Source organism: Neolamprologus multifasciatus, chromosome 2 (assembly GCF_963576455.1).
Source record: "Neolamprologus multifasciatus chromosome 2, fNeoMul1.2, whole genome shotgun sequence".
Classification (NCBI taxonomy): Eukaryota; Metazoa; Chordata; class Actinopteri; order Cichliformes; family Cichlidae; genus Neolamprologus; species Neolamprologus multifasciatus.
The window spans coordinates 20,106,279-20,124,901 of NC_140440.1; positions in this window are offsets into that span (position 1 = coordinate 20,106,279).

An 18,623-nucleotide genomic window follows, 5' to 3' on the forward strand; every position below is an offset into this window, starting at 1 on the left:
CACAACTATACATAGACATAAGTACAAGTTATTCTGATACGTCAACTCTTTGTCAAATGCTGAAAGAACCATCACCTTCAGATGACAGGAAATTGGTTAGGATGCTCAGAAACAACACAGGAACCACCATGAAATATGAACTCCTGAAACACCAGTCTCACTGCCCACAGTGAAGCATTGTCAGTAAAACATTGCCAAACACTCAGAGAGGCTGATTAAGAAAGCAGCACCCACTCGAAAATCAACACCTTCAAGCTCAAATGGCTCATATGGACAAGCTATGGTCAGACAAAACAAAGATTAAGCTATCTGGTCACAATGAATGGTTGAGCTGGTTTTTATATAGCATGTCTCTTCTTTACTTGTGTTCACAGTAGTAAAGGTTTTCAAACCTAAGAAACTGTACCAACTATCAAGCATGGTGGTGGTACCATCATGCTCTGGAGCTTTCTTGCAGCCAATGCTAATGCTGCATTGAACAAGGTGAATGAAATAATGAAGACATTCTTCAACTTCACCTTAAATCAACAGCTAGATGGTTGAAAGTTGGACACAATTATATGTTCCAACAGAACAAGGATCCCAAAATCCAAAATCCACTGCTAGGCTAACACATGGAGACAAATAACATTCACGTGGCCAATTTGTCACACTTAACCCAGCATGCATGACTCTGAATTATGAGGGGCAGCGTGATCTCCCAATGGAAACCCACAGGGAGAACATGCAAACCCAACACAAAAAGGCTCCAGTCAACCAGGAGGTTTGGATTAGAAGAAGTCCTGCTGTGAGGTGACAATGCTAACCAAAAAGGCAAACATCTCATTCTGTTTGCATCTTATTGTGACATTTACACCTTATATACAGTTTTTGCAACCGTGAGAATAGCCTGCAGGACAAAATCATCAGTGGATTGCATGCAGTTTTGCTTTTCCTGTTTCAGCTCACTTGCTACCATCAGCTTTCACTGATAATAAAAACATAAAGTACTGCCAAATGCCAGAACTGCTCTTTTTACAACATCGAGCCTTCCTCTATTGGTGTGCTGCTGTGATGTAGAACATAGCAACCTTAAAATGCATCCCTCTGGCTCTTGATGTTGTATCATTCAGGTGTTAAAGGAGAGATATTTTTTTCAGTGGTGAGTATTAAAATTTCTGTTTTACACGCTAATCATTTTTAAGGAGGGGGTGCCTTTTTGAAGGTAGATTGAAATAAAGAGGAAAGGCTAAGAGGAAAGTTCCTTGAACTAGTGGTCAGACTACACTATGTGCTGTAAGTCAGCGGTGCCCAACCCCCGGGTGAGTCGTTTGGTACCGGGCCGCGAGAGTTGAGGCTCAGGTGTGAAATTTATGGTTTTCGGGGGTTTTATGAGTTTTTATCGTTATTTTTTTATTGTTGTTTATCGTTAAGTCGGTTTCCCTGGGTCTTTTCCCGTGTGTTATGAATAAACATTCTGTTTTTTTGGTACCGGTACTGGTTTTATTTTGTTGTATTTATCCGCGACACCTTAAAGGCCGGTCTGTGAAAATACTGTCGGACATAAACGGGTCTGTGGCACAAAAAAGGCTGTAAGTTATAAGGAACAAAGTTATCAGATAAAGTGTCTCATTCCTTTTGTTTCTAGACAAAGTAGCTCAATCTGATGAGTTTTGGTAACTTTTACAGAAAGATCCAATTTCTGTGGTTCTTCTCCTAAGGTCCAGAGATTCCAAAAAAATCTATTTTCTTTTCTTGGTATCTTTCACTAAAATGATGCTAAAACCCCAAAACATCTATGTTCTGCAGAGTTTAGCTGTTTGCCACTGGAGTGGTGACAGGAAATGAGGGAGAACATCATGCTCAAAGAATAGTGAATATTTGGATGCATAATACTCTCCATGTTCTCCAAATGTGTGAACAGGGTACAGTTGGTACTGCGTGTCTTTACTATAGTGCTGACAAAATAATGGTTCATTGTTTACTCTATTCAGCCGAGCTAGTTCCGGATGGATTGGATATTTGTGAGGGAAACAAAGATTTAGAGCACAGCTGAACTCAATCTTTCAGTGACCAGACAGACTTAAATCTCAGGGGACAATAGCCACTTTTGCGTTGGCTTGATGGAACTAGAACTGTATATGAGTGATGAAGTTGAATAGGTGGAGTTTGGACTCCACAGGAAGATTGCCACATTAGGATGCTGGAAATTAAACAGCATTGTTAGGCCTCAGACTTCACTCATCACTGTTGCTAAAGCTGCAAAGAACTCGTGTTGGTCCACTGTCTCAGGATTGCATATTCCTGCCCTTGCATCAAGTCCAAGTTATCCTTTGTTCAACAGTGCTGTGGTGCAGAAGGACTTGTCTGTTTTATGGAAGTACTGGTTTTCCAATATAAGTACAAAGCATCCTGAAGATGGAACAATGGACGCTGTGTACAACTGAGAGATGAGTGGGATTTGCAGTTTGTCTGGTTTTGACTGTTTTTAAACATTTTGGTTTAAAAAAAATAAAATTAATTATCCATGAGTCCCCTTTTAGGGTGGCAGCATAAATCCTAAAGCATTTTTCAGATTTCTTTTAGAACAGACCTGTGACAAGAATTGCATAATTTTCCTCATTTTGTCCGTCATTTTGACATAATAGTGGACACTACAACAACAAATGGTACATTACCCTCAGAAGACAACATAAATGCATAGTGGGATTAAAAGGCATGAAGGGAAAAGGAGAGAAGAGGTGCTCAGTGCTTTGTGGACTATCTGGAAACACACTGTCTGGTCTGTTTTCAGGGCTTCTGGAGTAGCCAGTTGATATTTGAGCCAACATTTCAGCCTCTGTCTGGAGGTCATCGTTTTTGCTGCTGGTAAATTTTAAAAAGCTAATAATAAACTAAACCATCAATACCATCAAAAGTACTCAATTACAAGCAAAACTATGAAGAGAACCCCCCCACGCACACACACAAAAAAACCAACCCAAAAAACAACAACAATCTGCCATTGAAATTGGCATCAGCTGCTTAAAGATTCTAGATATTTAAATACAGAAACTGTTCTACCTTGGGAAGAGCCAAGGCCTATAGCAGTATAATTCAGCAATGGCGAAGGATGAAGGTGATAAATCCTAAGACAAATTGTGAGATGGATTGACTGATCAGTTTGCCGTTGGACTTAAAGATGAGCTTTGGCTCTGAAATAATCCTAAAAATAATGCTTCAGACTGACAGGATCGGGGGATGAGTTGAGCAGAAGGTGCACACGGTCCTGCCAAAGACAGCACCATTAACACTCTAATAATTTCTCTTCTGCACGCTGCTGTTTCTGTAGCACAATACCACCTGGCAGGAGAGAGAAGAACAGTAGGGAATATATTAGAGAGAAACCTCTTCATTGAGCTTGGAATTTATTATTTAATGAAATCCAAACCAGCTCTGTGATTTTGTTTTCTCTCTTACAAATAAAGAAAATACCGCTGGATATCAAATGTACGGAAGACTGAGAAAATTGCAGCATTACTCAATAGGTGATTTTCCCAGGGATACAACCTGAACGATTTGTCATGAATTTCTTAGAGTGTTGGATGATGAGATTTCTGTGCCAAATATTTACCAGAAAATTACGTTTTATGATAACTGCAGTTTTCCGGTAAATATTTGAGTGAGGTTGGAAATTGTCATATAGTTGGTGCAGAGGAAAAGCACATCTGGTAGCAATCTGTTTTGCAGCTCTGTATTATGTTTAGTGTATAGCTGGGCCTAGGCATGTGTGCATTAGCACTGACGAGAGGGTTATCACAGGGCTATTATGAAAATCCCCCCTCCCTGCTCTGTCCACACCCGTCTGCTGTAATTTTTCAGAAACTTGTACAAATTTGATTGATGATGTGAGAAATGGGAAAAGGTACCTTACACTGTACAAAGTTTCTTCTTCTTTTTTTCATTTTTGAAGCCTTTCCAATTAGTAGCTCAGTGATAACCCCAAAGCCACACTATGCACACATGTTGTAACCCTCCCTCAGCACGTGAACAATTCCCACCAGCCCCTGGCTGGTTCTACCCTTGGGAACGGGAACAGTGACTTCCAGATGACATCAACATCTAGGAAACCTGCTGCACGCATCTAATTTATTATTGAATAAGCAACATTTGCAGTGCTGGCTTCGGGGCAAAGGGTCTATTTAGCAACAACATAACAGTACGAGATAGCTGGTGTCAGAGTCAGGATAGGTGGGTACTTCCTTTCCGCTAAGGCCCTGTGCAGGAAACATCTGATACACAAAGACAGCATCAGGGATGCTGATAACTTCAAGGGCTTGAATGTTTCTTGTTCAGTAGTTCTCAGTTTGGAACAATAGCTTGCAGAATAATTTAAACGTGCATGACAGATTTAGAATTTCTGTAACTGAAAACCTCAATAAGCTGGCATGTGAGCTTAATAAATCTGACCTTCCCTGATAAGCTTGGTTCCCTTATTGGACTGATTTTATGGGAAAGATTTGGGATAGATCTTCTGCAAAAAATCCGCATGTGACTTTTATCCCTGCAAACATGGTTAAAATGTGTGTGTGTATGGGGGGGGGGGGGGGGGGGATGTGTGTATTCATGATCGTTTATGTTAATGAGAGTGTGGGGAGTGAGTTGTAAGGCGGGGTGGGCTGCTTTTAACCATGTAAAGCACTTTGTGCTACATTTTTTGTATGAAAAGTGCTTTATAAATAAAGATTGATTAAAGATGGGTTTAACATTATCAGGCCCTGTATTTTATCATTAATTAACCTGTCATTGTCAAATGAGCTTGCAAAGAAAAGCGTCTGGACTTCTTTAAGTTACTTGAAGACGTTTCACCTCTCATCCGAGAGGCTTCTTCAGTTCTGAGGTCAAATGGTGGAGAGTCCCAGATATAACCCTAGTGGGAGTGTCCCCCCACAGAGGGACAAAAGGACCCCCTGATGATCCTCTAATCGCCTGAGCCAAGGTGTGGAACTGGGTGTGGGTCCCAATCAGCCAGAGTTTCGGGTGATTTCATTGTGAAACCTGGCCCCACCTTATCATGCGAATTCCTGAGGTCAGATGGCCCAGGGTGTGAGTGGGCCTTAAGGCGTCTGGGAAGGGATCTCAAAACTGGATTATAGATGGCAGAGAGTTGGTGTCGTAAACCACCGCCTCTGTTCAAAGATGGTCGCTCACAGTGGACATAGATGGCTTCTTTCACTCCTCTTTCAAACCATCTGTCCTCTCTGTCCAAAATGTGAACATTGGCATCCTCGAAAGAGTGTCCTTTATCCTTAAGATGCAGATGGACAGCTGAATCTTGTCCTGTGGAGGTCGCTCTTCTGTGTTGTGCCATGCGCTTGTGAAGTGGCTGTTTGGTCTCTCCAATGTAGAGGTCTGGGCATTCCTCGCTGCACTGTACGGCATACACCACATTGTTAAGTCTGTGTTTTGGCGTTTTGTCTTTCGGGTGAACCAGTTTTTGTCTGAGTGTGTTGCTGGGTCTGAAGTACACCGGGATGTCATGCTTGGAGAAAACCCTCCTGAGTTTCTCTGATACACCGGCTACATAGGGGATGACAATGTTGTTGCGCCTGTCCTTCTTATCCTCCCTCGCTGGTGTCTGATCTTCTTTTCTGTGCCTCTTTGCTGACTTTAAAAACGCCCATTTAGGATAGCCACACGTTTTGAGTGCTTCCTTTACATGTGTGTGTCGTTTCGAGGATGCCAATGTTCACATTTTGGACAGAGAGGACAGATGGTTTGAAAGAGGAGTGAAAGAAGCCATCTATGTCCACTGTGAGCGACCATCTTTGAACAGAGGCGGTGGTTTACGACACCAACTCTCTGCCATCTATAATCCAGTTTTGAGATCCCTTCCCAGACGCCTTAAGGCCCACTCACACCCTGGGCCATCTGACCTCAGGAATTCGCATGATAAGGTGGGGCCAGGTTTCACAATGAAATCACCCGAAACTCTGGCTGATTGGGACCCACACCCAGTTCCACACCTTGGCTCAGGCGATTAGAGGATCATCAGGGGGTCCTTTTGTCCCTCTGTGGGGGGACACTCCCACTAGGGTTATATCTGGGACTCTCCACCATTTGACCTCAGAACTGAAGAAGCCTCTCGGATGAGAGGTGAAACGTCTTCAAGTAACTTAAAGAAGTCCAGACGCTTTTCTTTGCAAGCTCATTTGACTACGATGACCTGGATGACTGAGAACCTTCTCAGACATTTAACCTGTCATTGTTATCGGGTTGTGTTCCGGCTGCTTTTAAACACGCTGTAGTGCAACCTATACTCAAAAAGAGCTCCCTTGATCAGAATGACCTCGCCAACTTTAGACCTATTTCCAAACTCCCGTTTCTGTCTAAAATCCTAGAGAAGATTGTTCATTCCCAACTTCAAACTTATTTGGATGCAAATAACATCGGGGAAAAATTTCAGTCGGGGTTTAAGCCACGCCATAGCACGGAAACTGCATTACTGAGAGTCTTTAATGATCTTCTCTCAATTGCTGACTCAGGGCGCCCTGTGGTGTTAATTTTGCTTGATTTGTCCTCTGCTTTTGATTTGGTGTACCATAATGTCCTTTTAATGAGGCTTGAGCATCTGGTGGACATCACAGGCAGTGCCCTTAGCTGGTTTAAATCCTCTCTCTCAGAAAGGTCCTTTTCTGTCACCATGGGTACCTATGCCTCCTCCATTGCGCCTGTTACCTCTGGTGTCCCCCAGGGGTCTGTGCTGGGTCCCATGCTGTTCTCTTTATACTTGTTACCCTTGGGCCGAATCTTTGATAAATACAACTTTTCTTTTCACTTCTATGCGGATGACATTCAAATTTATTTTGAACTAGTTAAGGATGTCACGTCGTCATTGCAACACTTCTTTGATTGTATGAATGAAGTTAAAAACTGGCTACTGAGCAATTCTCTCATTTTAAATGATAAGAAGACAGAATTTGTAATCTTTGATACTCCCTTCTCTCGGGCTGAACTAACTGGTATTTTTGGGCCCTTTGCTGATTCCCTTTCTGACACTGTGAGGAACCTGGGTGTTGTCTTGGACAGTTCCTTCAAGTTGGACAAACATGTGTCCTCCGTAGTTAAATCGAGTTTCAATCAACTACGTCTCATCTCTAAGGCCAAGCCCTACATACCACATAAGGACCTGGAGAAACTTATCCATGTCTTTGTTACATCAAGGTTAGATTATTGTAATTCCCTTTATACTGGTCTCCATTCTGCCCTTGTTCACAAACTGCAGCTCGTTCAAAATGCGGCTGCGTGTCTCTTAACTGGAACTGGCAGGTTTGAGTCTATTACTCCAGTTCTTTCCGACCTCCACTGGCTCCCTATTAAATTTCGTATTGATTTTAAAATCTTATTGCTCACTTTTAAAATCATAAATAACACCGTGCCCAGCTATCTTACGGATTTCCTCAGCTTTTATATTCCTGGGAGAGCGCTTAGATCAGCAGGCCAAATGCTCCTGGTGCGACCTAGATCTCGGCTCAAGACCAGAGGTGACCGCGCATTCGCCGCTGTCGCACCCTACCTCTGGAATAACCTCCCCCTAGCTATTCGGGCGTCTGATACAATTCAATCTTTTAAATCTCGATTAAAAACTTTGGCTAAACTTTGTTTAGCCTTGCTTTCCCCGCCTCCTAGAGCCCACATTTTTAGGGTACTGGAACTTATCTTTATCACTTTGTTAATGTTTATAATGTTTTAACCTTCAGCATTGTGTGTGGACTTCACTAGTGCCTACTATGCCTGGTGTATTATTGGTTAGCTATGTCACCCGCCTGTTAGTATATTTTATTTGTATTTTGTGCTTTATATTTGTATTTATTATTGCTCTTAACTCATTCTGTGAAGCACTTTGGCATACCTGTGGTTTTTAAATGTGCTATATAAATAAAATTGTATTGTAATTGTATTGATTGATTGATTGAAAACAGCAACAATATATTCCCAGTCAAAACTGGTCAGCTAACAACATTTATTGACAACAGGTTTGGTAGCTCTGAACCTTGTGAACAATTATTAGCCAAAGTATATTTTTGAGGATTCATTTTTACTATTGATCAAGTACAGTGTTCCAGGTCAATCCAAAATGTTAAAGTCACACCTGAATGTCTATGAAAGCAAAAGTGAGGTTTTGGCTTTCCTAGAAGAATAGAAGAAGTGAGAGTAATAAAAAAAACAAAACAACAGATTCTAAATCTAACCCCACCTCCACCTTGCTGGCATCTGAGGCGGAGCTCAGTGCATGTTTCTGGTCTAGCCACAGTCTCGTCCATCTGGCCCATGAAGAGTCACTCTCATGTCATCAGTGTATAAAACCTTTGAAAAATCTGTTTTCTTTTTTTTTTTTTTTTTTTTTTTTTTTTTTTTTTTTTGCCTGTCCCGTTTGGTTCTTTTGCCATCAGAATTATTGTCTAAAGGCGAAGAAAGATGCCCAACGGATTTTCTTTACCAAATTGACCATCCCAGCTTTGCCGTAATGGTCCATTTGATTCACCTTTTATTCTTTATTTTATTTTCACTTGCTGAATACGGGACAGACTTGACTGGGGGAAAGAAAAGGGAGAAAGAAAGAGGGGAAGAAAAACAGTTGAGAAGAGGGACGGGGGAGAAGGGCAAAAAACAAAAACCAACAGAATAAGCAGAAGAAAAAAAAAAAAAAAAAATACATATATCGATCACCTGGATCACCTGTTGAGAAAGAAAAAAGAAAACAAGCAGAAGAAAACGAGAGTAATACAATAAACCACATCACAATGATATATGGGAATATGACAGTAAATACTAAATATTAAACATTATTGTGCAGCACGTAAGATCGACAGCACAGTGTGCATTGAGGTAGGAGCCAAAAAGGGTGTAGTTTGTGTGTGTGATCACCCGTGTGTACACCTGTGAGCATGGACGCGCTTGTTTTCTTAAAAGGTTCCCTCATGTAATGATCTGCTAGAGGGTGTGGGGGGCCACTGCCCCGTCCTCCAGGGCATGAAGCAGGTATGGAGGAGATCAAAACCCCAGACATCCAGAGGCCCCCAGAACACAAGAGACCAAGGAAGACCAACAGAGGGGCAGCCGCGCCACTGTCCCAGAAAGAGCTGAGGAGAGTCCCAGATGAGGGGTCACCCAGCAGCCACGGAGCAGAAGCCAGGGGGGGCTGCAGTGACGTGCCCGTGAGCTCCGCCGGCAGCCAGCTGTGCCTGAGTGACCGAGCCCCAGGCCGAGAGGCCGGGGGCACCCCACCTCCGAAGTGGCCCAAGCGAGCCCCAGGCTCCAGGCCCCGATAAGCAGCCGCCAAGGAGTGAGCCGGTGTGTACCCGGACGCCCACCCCCGGACACAAAGAACCACCAACGCACCGACGTCTGAGGGAGTCCGCCCCCGGCAGGGGAAGTGGTGGGGGGAGATAGGCCTCCAAACCTTGGAGGGCCTGAGCTGTCCTCAGAGAGGTGGCATCTGATACCCAACCTGACATACAGACACAGACATACAGGCACACACAGATACAAACATCCATTCCCACCCTCATGCTCTCATATGCACTTACTCCACACTCAACCAACGTGGAGACAGACATAAAGAGACGCTGTACACACAATCACACTCCCCAAGCGTACTCTACGAACCGGGTCTAGGTACCCTTGCCCCTGGAGGGGGGAACTGCACCCAGACCCAGGTTGTGTTACCCTTTTCCCTGCAGTGGGGAGAAGCAGACCGCCCCGACTCCGCAGCATCAGGGAGGCCCCACACTCCGGACCCCAGTCGGACGGCCAACTCCTCCTCCTAGAATGTGAGTAATGTGAATGTCTAAGTTGCGGGATAAAATTGAGGCAGAGGCAGCCAGAAGGGGACAGAGGGGGGGGGGGGTTACCTCCTCTGCACCCTGGTGACACACCCCCACTCCAAGGCCCTGCATGTGTGGGTGGTTGTGGTGGAGCGGGAAGAGGGAGGCAGCTGGAGATGGGGAGGGAAGGAAGGGAGGAGCAAGTGACCCCTCCCTGGGGCCAGCTCCCCCGCTGACCCCAGTAGGCACCCCCATACTCCGCGACCCACCAGGGAAGGGGGGCCCAGGCCCATCCGAACCGGGGCCCAGCGCAGCGGCGCCGCCCGGCCCCACAGAGCCCGGGGCAGTCCACTCAACCCCACAACAGAGAAAACTGCACCCACCCCATCATCCACTCATCTTCCAGACTACATAAGACAATAGACGCCCAGGCTGAGATCTTCCTCCACCTCTCCTGTATCTCCCCCTCTTGCAGAGAGAGTTCCTGAGAGAGGAAAGCCCCTGCAAGATGTGACAACCCCCCCCCCACCAGTTGAAGAGCCCCCCAGCTGGCTCGGCGCACCGGCGGCACCCTGCGCCAGTGGCGGGCCCCCATATACCCACCGGCCCACAACCCCGGCAACACACCAACCAGGACCCAGGCCCCCGAGGCCCGGCCAGGGCCCCAGGCCAGAGCCGGAGCGCCCCCAGAACCTCACGCCCGTCCCGGACCCACCCAGGGGCAGCCAGGCTACCAGGTCAGTAACCCCCGTCCGTCAGCACAGACCCTCCCCTAGCCCCGCTGCACGTAGCCACGAGGAAGCCGTCACCTAAGAGCCAACAGAGCCCCCAATTGGCCATGACCGCTACCCCGGGTTGAGCCCCCCAAGGAAGATGCTCCCGGGGAACCCCCCGACGCCCCAAGCCTGACCCTACCCCCACACCAATCACAACAGTGAAGGCGAGACCAAAATATGACCCCCCACCCCCACTAGGTGATGGAGCTGATCAGAGGAGCCCAGAGCGATTGATCTGATGTGGTGGCAGAGGCTGTATCAAGACTAATGTAATCTAATAGATAATTTCTATATTGGTTAGAATTAAGATTGTTTTTATTTTTCCAGTTCATGAGGACTGTTTTCTTGGCTATGCATAGAGCAGTGAAAACCATATGGGCTATATTCTTTTCTGAAGTGACATTATCTAAGCTGCCCAACAAACACACTAAGGGGGAAGTTGGAATGTTACATTTCAGACACTTTGATAAGTCTTCACATATCTCGCGCCAAAACTTCTGAACTGGTGGACAGAACCAAAGAGCGTGGATATAATTGTCCGGTGAATTGGTTTGGCAGTGTGAGCAGTTGTTGGTAGATGCAAAGCCCATCTTGAACATCCGATGACCTGTATAGTGCACTCTATGTAGTATTTTGTATTGAATTAATTGAAGACTGGGATTTCTGATTAGATGAAAGGTTTTTAAGCAAATCTGAGACCAGAAGTTTTGGTCTAAGTTAACTGATAAATCCGCTTCCCATTTTGCAATAGGAAGTGATATTGATTCATCTGTTTTAGAAAGCATTCTGTATATTTTGGATAGTAATTTGGGGGTTTTAAGAGTAAAAAATTGAACCACACTTGGTGGTGTTTGTAGTTCAACTTGACCCAGTTTAAATTTCTTTTTTATTATGGATTTAATTTGTTGATATTCTAAAAATCTTTTCTTGTTGATCCCATATTGTGTAACTAGTCTGTCAAATGAAATAAATTCTGTTCCTTCTAGTATATGTTCTACATATTTGATTCCTTTACCATTCCAATCTGAAAAGTTTATCATATTATTGTTTTGTAATATGTCAGGGTTGTTCCAGATAGGTGTACGTTTGCATGGGATTAATGAAGACTCTGTCAACTTCAGAAACTCCCACCATGCTGTCAGAGAAGAGCTGATGTTGATGCTTTTGAAGCATTCATGTCGTTGGATGTTTGAGCTGATAAATGGTAGATCTGAAATCTCTAGATTATTGCAAAGTGCTTGTTCTACATCTAGCCAAGGTTCATCTAAGAGGGTATGTTTTAGCCATCCTGAGATAAACTGAAGCCTGTTGGCTAAGAAGTAGTGCTGAAAGTTAGGTAGTTCTAATCCTCCTTTATCCTTGGTCTTTTGTAGTGTTTTTAAGCTTATACGTGGGGGCTTATTTTTCCAAAGGAATTTGGACATATATGAATCTAGAGATCTGAACCAATCTTGCGGCGGTTTAGTTGGGATCATTGAGAATAAATAATTTATTTTTGGTAATACCATCATTTTTATAGCAGCAACCCTTCCCATGAGTGATATGGGTAGACATTTCCATCTAGCCAGATCACCTTCTACTTTCTTTAAAAGTGGGGTATGGTTTAATTTAGTTAGATCTGCAAGCTTGGGAGAAATATTAATACCTAAATATTTTATATTTCCCGATTGCAGTGGAGTAGAAGAGGAATTATGGAAGCAGCAATTAATAGGAAGGACTGTAGATTTTGACCAGTTAATTGAGTAATCTGATATTCTTGCAAAAGAGTTTATCAATTCAATCACCCCAGTGATATTGGTTTGTGAATTTTGGAGAAAGAGTAACACATCATCAGCATAAAGGCTGATTTTATGTTCTACGTTCTTGCATTTTATGCCCTTAATTGCTGAATTCTGTCTAATTGCTGCTGCTAGTGGTTCGATAAAAATTGCAAACAGTGAAGGGGAGAGTGGGCATCCCTGCCTGGTGCCCCTCAGGAGACATAAGCTGGAGGATGTCTGGTCATTTGTTCTGACACAAGCTGTTGGGGAATTATATAATATTTTTAACCAGTTGATGAAAGAAGATCCAAAACCAAATTTGTGTAAAGTTGCAAATAGAAATTTCCAGTTAACTCTGTCAAACGCTTTTTCTGCATCTAAGGAAAATATTGTAGTTTCAAGGTTTTTACTGTATGAGTAGTCTATCAAATTAAGTAATCTACGTGTATTTGTTGATGAGTGCCTACCTTTTATGAAACCAGTTTGGTCAGGATGAATTAAGAGGGGGGTTATTTTCTCTAGTCTCTTCGAGAGAGCTTTGCAGATTATTTTGAGGTCTACATTAATAAGGGATATTGGACGATAGCTTGAGGGATATACAGGGTCTTTGCCTGGTTTTAGCAGGAGATTAATGTTTGCAGAATTCATATTTGATGGAAGTCTGCCCTTTTCTTTGATTTCTAACAACGTTCTGTAAAAAACTGGTGCTAGAATCGTCCAGAATTCTTTGTAGAATTCTGCAGGAAAGCCGTCTGGACCTGGAGCCTTATTATTGGACATATTTATCAGGGCTTCCTGGAGTTCACCTGATGTCAGTGGCGAATCCAGTGCCATTGCTTGAGATTCTAATAATTTTGGGAGAGTTATGTTGTCTAAAAATTGATCAATTTCCTTTTTAGATGGGTTTATTTGTGGTGAATACAACGTTTTATAGAAATCCCTGAAAATGTTGTTTATTTGTTTCGGTTCATATATTGTGTTCCCAGATGAATCTTGAACAGCACATATAGTTGTTTTTTCTTTATTTATTTTTAACTGGTTTGCTAGAAATTTACCGGATTTATTACTATGTTCATAATTTTGTAAGCGTAGTCTTTGTACTAAGAATTTTGTTTTTCTATCAATTATCTCATTTAATTCTAGTTTTGTTTTGCGTATTTTGTTCAATGTTTCCTGATCTTGGTGGGACGCGTAGGCTTCTTCTAGTGATTTGATGTTTTTTTCTAATTCCTGAATATTTTTGTTTTCTTTTTTCTTTTTATGTGATGAGAAAGAAATTATTTTACCTCTCATCACAGCTTTCCCTGCTTCCCATAAAACAGAAGCTGATGTTCCGGGAGTGTCATTAAAGTCTAAATATGAAGTCCACTCTTTTTTAAAATATTTAATAAAGTCTTCATCATTAAGCAGTGATGTATTAAATCTCCAGTTTTTACTTGGCATAGTATTATTCTTGTGCATTAGTGTTAGAGATACAGGAGCATGATCGCTGACAGCTATAGGATGAATCTCAATGTCTGAAATGTCGCTCAGCAGTGAGCTGCTGACCAAAAAATAATCCAGACGAGAGTAGGAGTGATAAACATGTGAGAAAAAAGTATATTCCTTACTGGTGGGGTGAAGGGAGCGCCATGCATCGCAAAGACCAAAGTCGCTCATATACTGTTTGATTATATTTGTGGACTGCCAATTACGCTGAGTTCCTGCTGTATTGAGCCTATCCATTTCTTCATTCAGTCCAAGGTTGAGGTCGCCTCCAAGCACAAGTGTGCCATCTAAGTGTTCAGAGAGTGCACTGAAAAAACCGTGAAAGAATGAGGGATCATCAACATTTGGACCATATACACTTACAATACATAGATTTTTATCAAGTATAGATAGTTTAATGATTAAGAATCTGCCCTCTGGATCTATAACTGTATCGAGTACTGTGAAATTAATTTTTTTATGAATTAAAATTGCTACTCCCCTTTGTCTAGAATTATAACAGGCTGAGAACACATTAGGAAACTCAGGTGTTTTAAGTTCATTCGAACCTCTAAGAGGTCTGTGGGTCTCTTGTAAAAGGACAACATCTGCCTGTAGTTTTTTGAGTTGGTTAAATATTTTTAACCTCTTTTCTCTGGAGCCAGCTCCATTTACATTCCATGTAACGAATCTTAGTGCACCCATAGATGTCTGTGCATAACTAGGGGTGTACTCTGTGTGTGTCGCTTAGACAGGTGGAGAGAATATATCACTTGTTCATAAATAAGGAGAGGGAGAGAGAGAAAAAATGTGTGGCGAGATGCTCCCCGAGTCTGACTATGTGTTTGCATATTTACTAATATGAGTATGCTTGGCTTAAGTGTGTGTATCCTGTAGGTCTGTGTGCGCTGTCTGACTGATGTAAATGTGCTGCCGTTGAGCGCATGACTGTGCGTGATCGTGCAGTGAGTAAGTGTCGAAATAAATGATGTTGTTTGTGGAAGAGTGTGGAAGCAGGTGATCGAAGCAGTGAAAGAAATAAAGAAAGAAACCAAGGACGAGGGTGAGCAGCATAAAAACAAGAGGGGGAAAAGAGAGGAAAAAAAAAAAAAACGAGAAGAGAGAAAAGAAAACGTAAACATTCCAATTAAATCACTGACGGAGAGTGACGGTGTTAATATTGCTATGAAATCACACTTAAGATGTGATTTGATACCGGTAAGTTAAACAAATGTTAATCCAAGTTAGTGTGAGTGGATAGGGAAAGGGTGTAGCGGATTCTTATCTGGTCTGAAGTTAATACAGCCACGGAGTGATGTTGGGGTCGCGGTGGAGCTGTCCGTCCACGTACAGCCGGTCCACAGCGATGACAGCGCGGGAGCCTTTCTGGATGAAGCCGCGTCGAAGTGGGAAGAGGACCCTGCGTCGTTCCAGGATCTCTTTGGGGAACTGATCGTTCACGCTGAAGTCCGTTCCTTTTAATTCCCTGCCGCGGCTTTTCACATGTTGTTTTTGTTTGAAGTGGCCGAATTTGGCCACGATAGGACGTGGTCTCCCGGCCGTAGCCCGAATGGGGCCGAGGCGATGCACCCTATCGAAGACGATGTTCTTCACCATGTCCTCCGGCAGCTTCAGGTGGGTTTTGATGAAGCTTTTTACCGTGGTCTCCGCGTCCTCTCCAGCGGCTTCTGGAATACCAGAAAATACTAGATTATCACGCATGCTACGAGCTTGTAGATCAATAACCGTTTCTTTTATTTTTTTATTTTCTCTATTTAGCTGAGTAACATTTTCTGTGAGAGATTTCACCGACTCCCTTAGCGTGGCATTTTCAGCAGCGAGCGTTTCCACTTGCTGCTGGCTGAACTCCAGGGATTCTCGCAAGCATTTAAATTCCCGGTGAAGAATCTCCACCAGGGACAGCCTTGCGTCGAAACTGGACAACCGCTTGTCGATTGACTCCAGTATGTCGGCAATATCTTTGCCAGCTGGCGATGTTGTGCCGGGGGAATCTGCCGGGCGTTGTCTTTTCGACGACGGCGTCTCAGATTTGGCCGGGGAAGCTGTACTCTGGGCCTTCTTCATCACGAGATCCTGAAAGCACTGATCAATATAATCTTGGAGAGCGTCTAAACTCTCCCCGTTGTTCTCCAGGGTGTTGGAGATAATTTAGACAAATATTGTTAGTTATGAGACAATTGATAAGTGTATTTGGTAATACTGAAGCTTAAAGAAATTTGTTCAAATCTAAACTACCATTTGCTTTAATTTTCCGCCAAAATCTCCGGCGTCTGACGTCAGTTACAACATTAGTCGCTTACCTTGACTGTCACTTCCGCCTCTGACTGCCGCTCGGTCACGCTCCAAGTGCTCGGTCAAATTTATTTTGAACTAGTTAAGGATGTCACGTCGTCATTGCAACACTTCTTTGATTGTATGAATGAAGTTAAAAACTGGCTACTGAGCAATTCTCTCATTTTAAATGATAAGAAGACAGAATTTGTAATCTTTGATACTCCCTTCTCTCGGGCTGAACTAACTGGTATTTTTGGGCCCTTTGCTGATTCCCTTTCTGACACTGTGAGGAACCTGGGTGTTGTCTTGGACAGTTCCTTCAAGTTGGACAAACATGTGTCCTCCGTAGTTAAATCGAGTTTCAATCAACTACGTCTCATCTCTAAGGCCAAGCCCTACATACCACATAAGGACCTGGAGAAACTTATCCATGTCTTTGTTACATCAAGGTTAGATTATTGTAATTCCCTTTATACTGGTCTCCATTCTGCCCTTGTTCACAAACTGCAGCTCGTTCAAAATGCGGCTGCGTGTCTCTTAACTGGAACTGGCAGGTTTGAGTCTATTACTCCAGTTCTTTCCGACCTCCACTGGCTCCCTATTAAATTTCGTATTGATTTTAAAATCTTATTGCTCACTTTTAAAATCATAAATAACACCGTGCCCAGCTATCTTACGGATTTCCTCAGCTTTTATATTCCTGGGAGAGCGCTTAGATCAGCAGGCCAAATGCTCCTGGTGCGACCTAGATCTCGGCTCAAGACCAGAGGTGACCGCGCATTCGCCGCTGTCGCACCCTACCTCTGGAATAACCTCCCCCTAGCTATTCGGGCGTCTGATACAATTCAATCTTTTAAATCTCGATTAAAAACTTTGGCTAAACTTTGTTTAGCCTTGCTTTCCCCGCCTCCTAGAGCCCACATTTTTAGGGTACTGGAACTTATCTTTATCACTTTGTTAATGTTTATAATGTTTTAACCTTCAGCATTGTGTGTGGACTTCACTAGTGCCTACTATGCCTGGTGTATTATTGGTTAGCTATGTCACCCGCCTGTTAGTATATTTTATTTGTATTTTGTGCTTTATATTTGTATTTATTATTGCTCTTAACTCATTCTGTGAAGCACTTTGGCATACCTGTGGTTTTTAAATGTGCTATATAAATAAAATTGTATTGTAATTGTATTGATTGATTGATTGAAAACAGCAACAATATATTCCCAGTCAAAACTGGTCAGCTAACAACATTTATTGACAACAGGTTTGGTAGCTCTGAACCTTGTGAACAATTATTAGCCAAAGTATATTTTTGAGGATTCATTTTTACTATTGATCAAGTACAGTGTTCCAGGTCAATCCAAAATGTTAAAGTCACACCTGAATGTCTATGAAAGCAAAAGTGAGGTTTTGGCTTTCCTAGAAGAATAGAAGAAGTGAGAGTAATAAAAAAAACAAAACAACAGATTCTAAATCTAACCCCACCTCCACCTTGCTGGCATCTGAGGCGGAGCTCAGTGCATGTTTCTGGTCTAGCCACAGTCTCGTCCATCTGGCCCATGAAGAGTCACTCTCATGTCATCAGTGTATAAAACCTTTGAAAAATCTGTTTTCAGATGTTTCTTGGTCCAGTCTTGATGGTTGGGTTTCAGCCTGCCTTACCTTGGTCGTGTCTCTGAGCACTTTTGCCTTTTCAGAGTTCGTTAAAACTCTTTTTTACCTCAGGAAAAGGAACTGCTTGACAATGATGCACATGTTGATATAGGGCGTTGATCTCCTGAGAGCACTCCCTCCCTCATTACACAAATACACATGATATGTTTAAATCCAGTTAGCTTTCAGGTTTATACAGCTTGAATTTGGAAAACATACATAAACATTTCCAATAATATCCTGCGATGCAAATGCATAGATGCCAATCGTTTGGTTTATTAGGATTAGAAGTTAAGAGTTCACGATGCCTGTACCTTAGAGGCTTTTCTTGGCATTAATGATTTCCTCTCAGCCTACTTCATTGTGTTCTAGTAAAGTAATGATTAAAAAACCAAACAAACATAAAGATAATATGAAACTTTTCTTGGAAAGCTCAACAAGGATTTCAAGGACATGTTGAAGAGATATGTCCAGCAGAAACTGACGTTTAAATTCTTTATGCAAATTGCAGATGGTTGAGCAGAAAAAATGTTTTAATGATTTGCGATTAAGCGACCCAGGTCTCGAAAACAAGAAATATAATATATTTAACAAGCTTTTCCGAGTTATAATAAGAGTGCCATCTGGATGTGAAAATATGAGTATATTATATGATAAATGTTTTGTTGTATTAACAGCAAAATCCACCAATATTTTTGTTTCTGTGGGACAATTTGTCATAGTTGCTCCATCCAACATGAAAGTTAAATGAAAACTGCTATTTTTTCATTTGCATGTTACGACATATTCTACGTGTGTTATTTTGCAAGTGTCAGACTTTTTTTTTTATGTATCTGTCCCAATATTACAGGTTCTCCTTCATTTTTATGGGTCAGTGGAAGTTTCAGGTT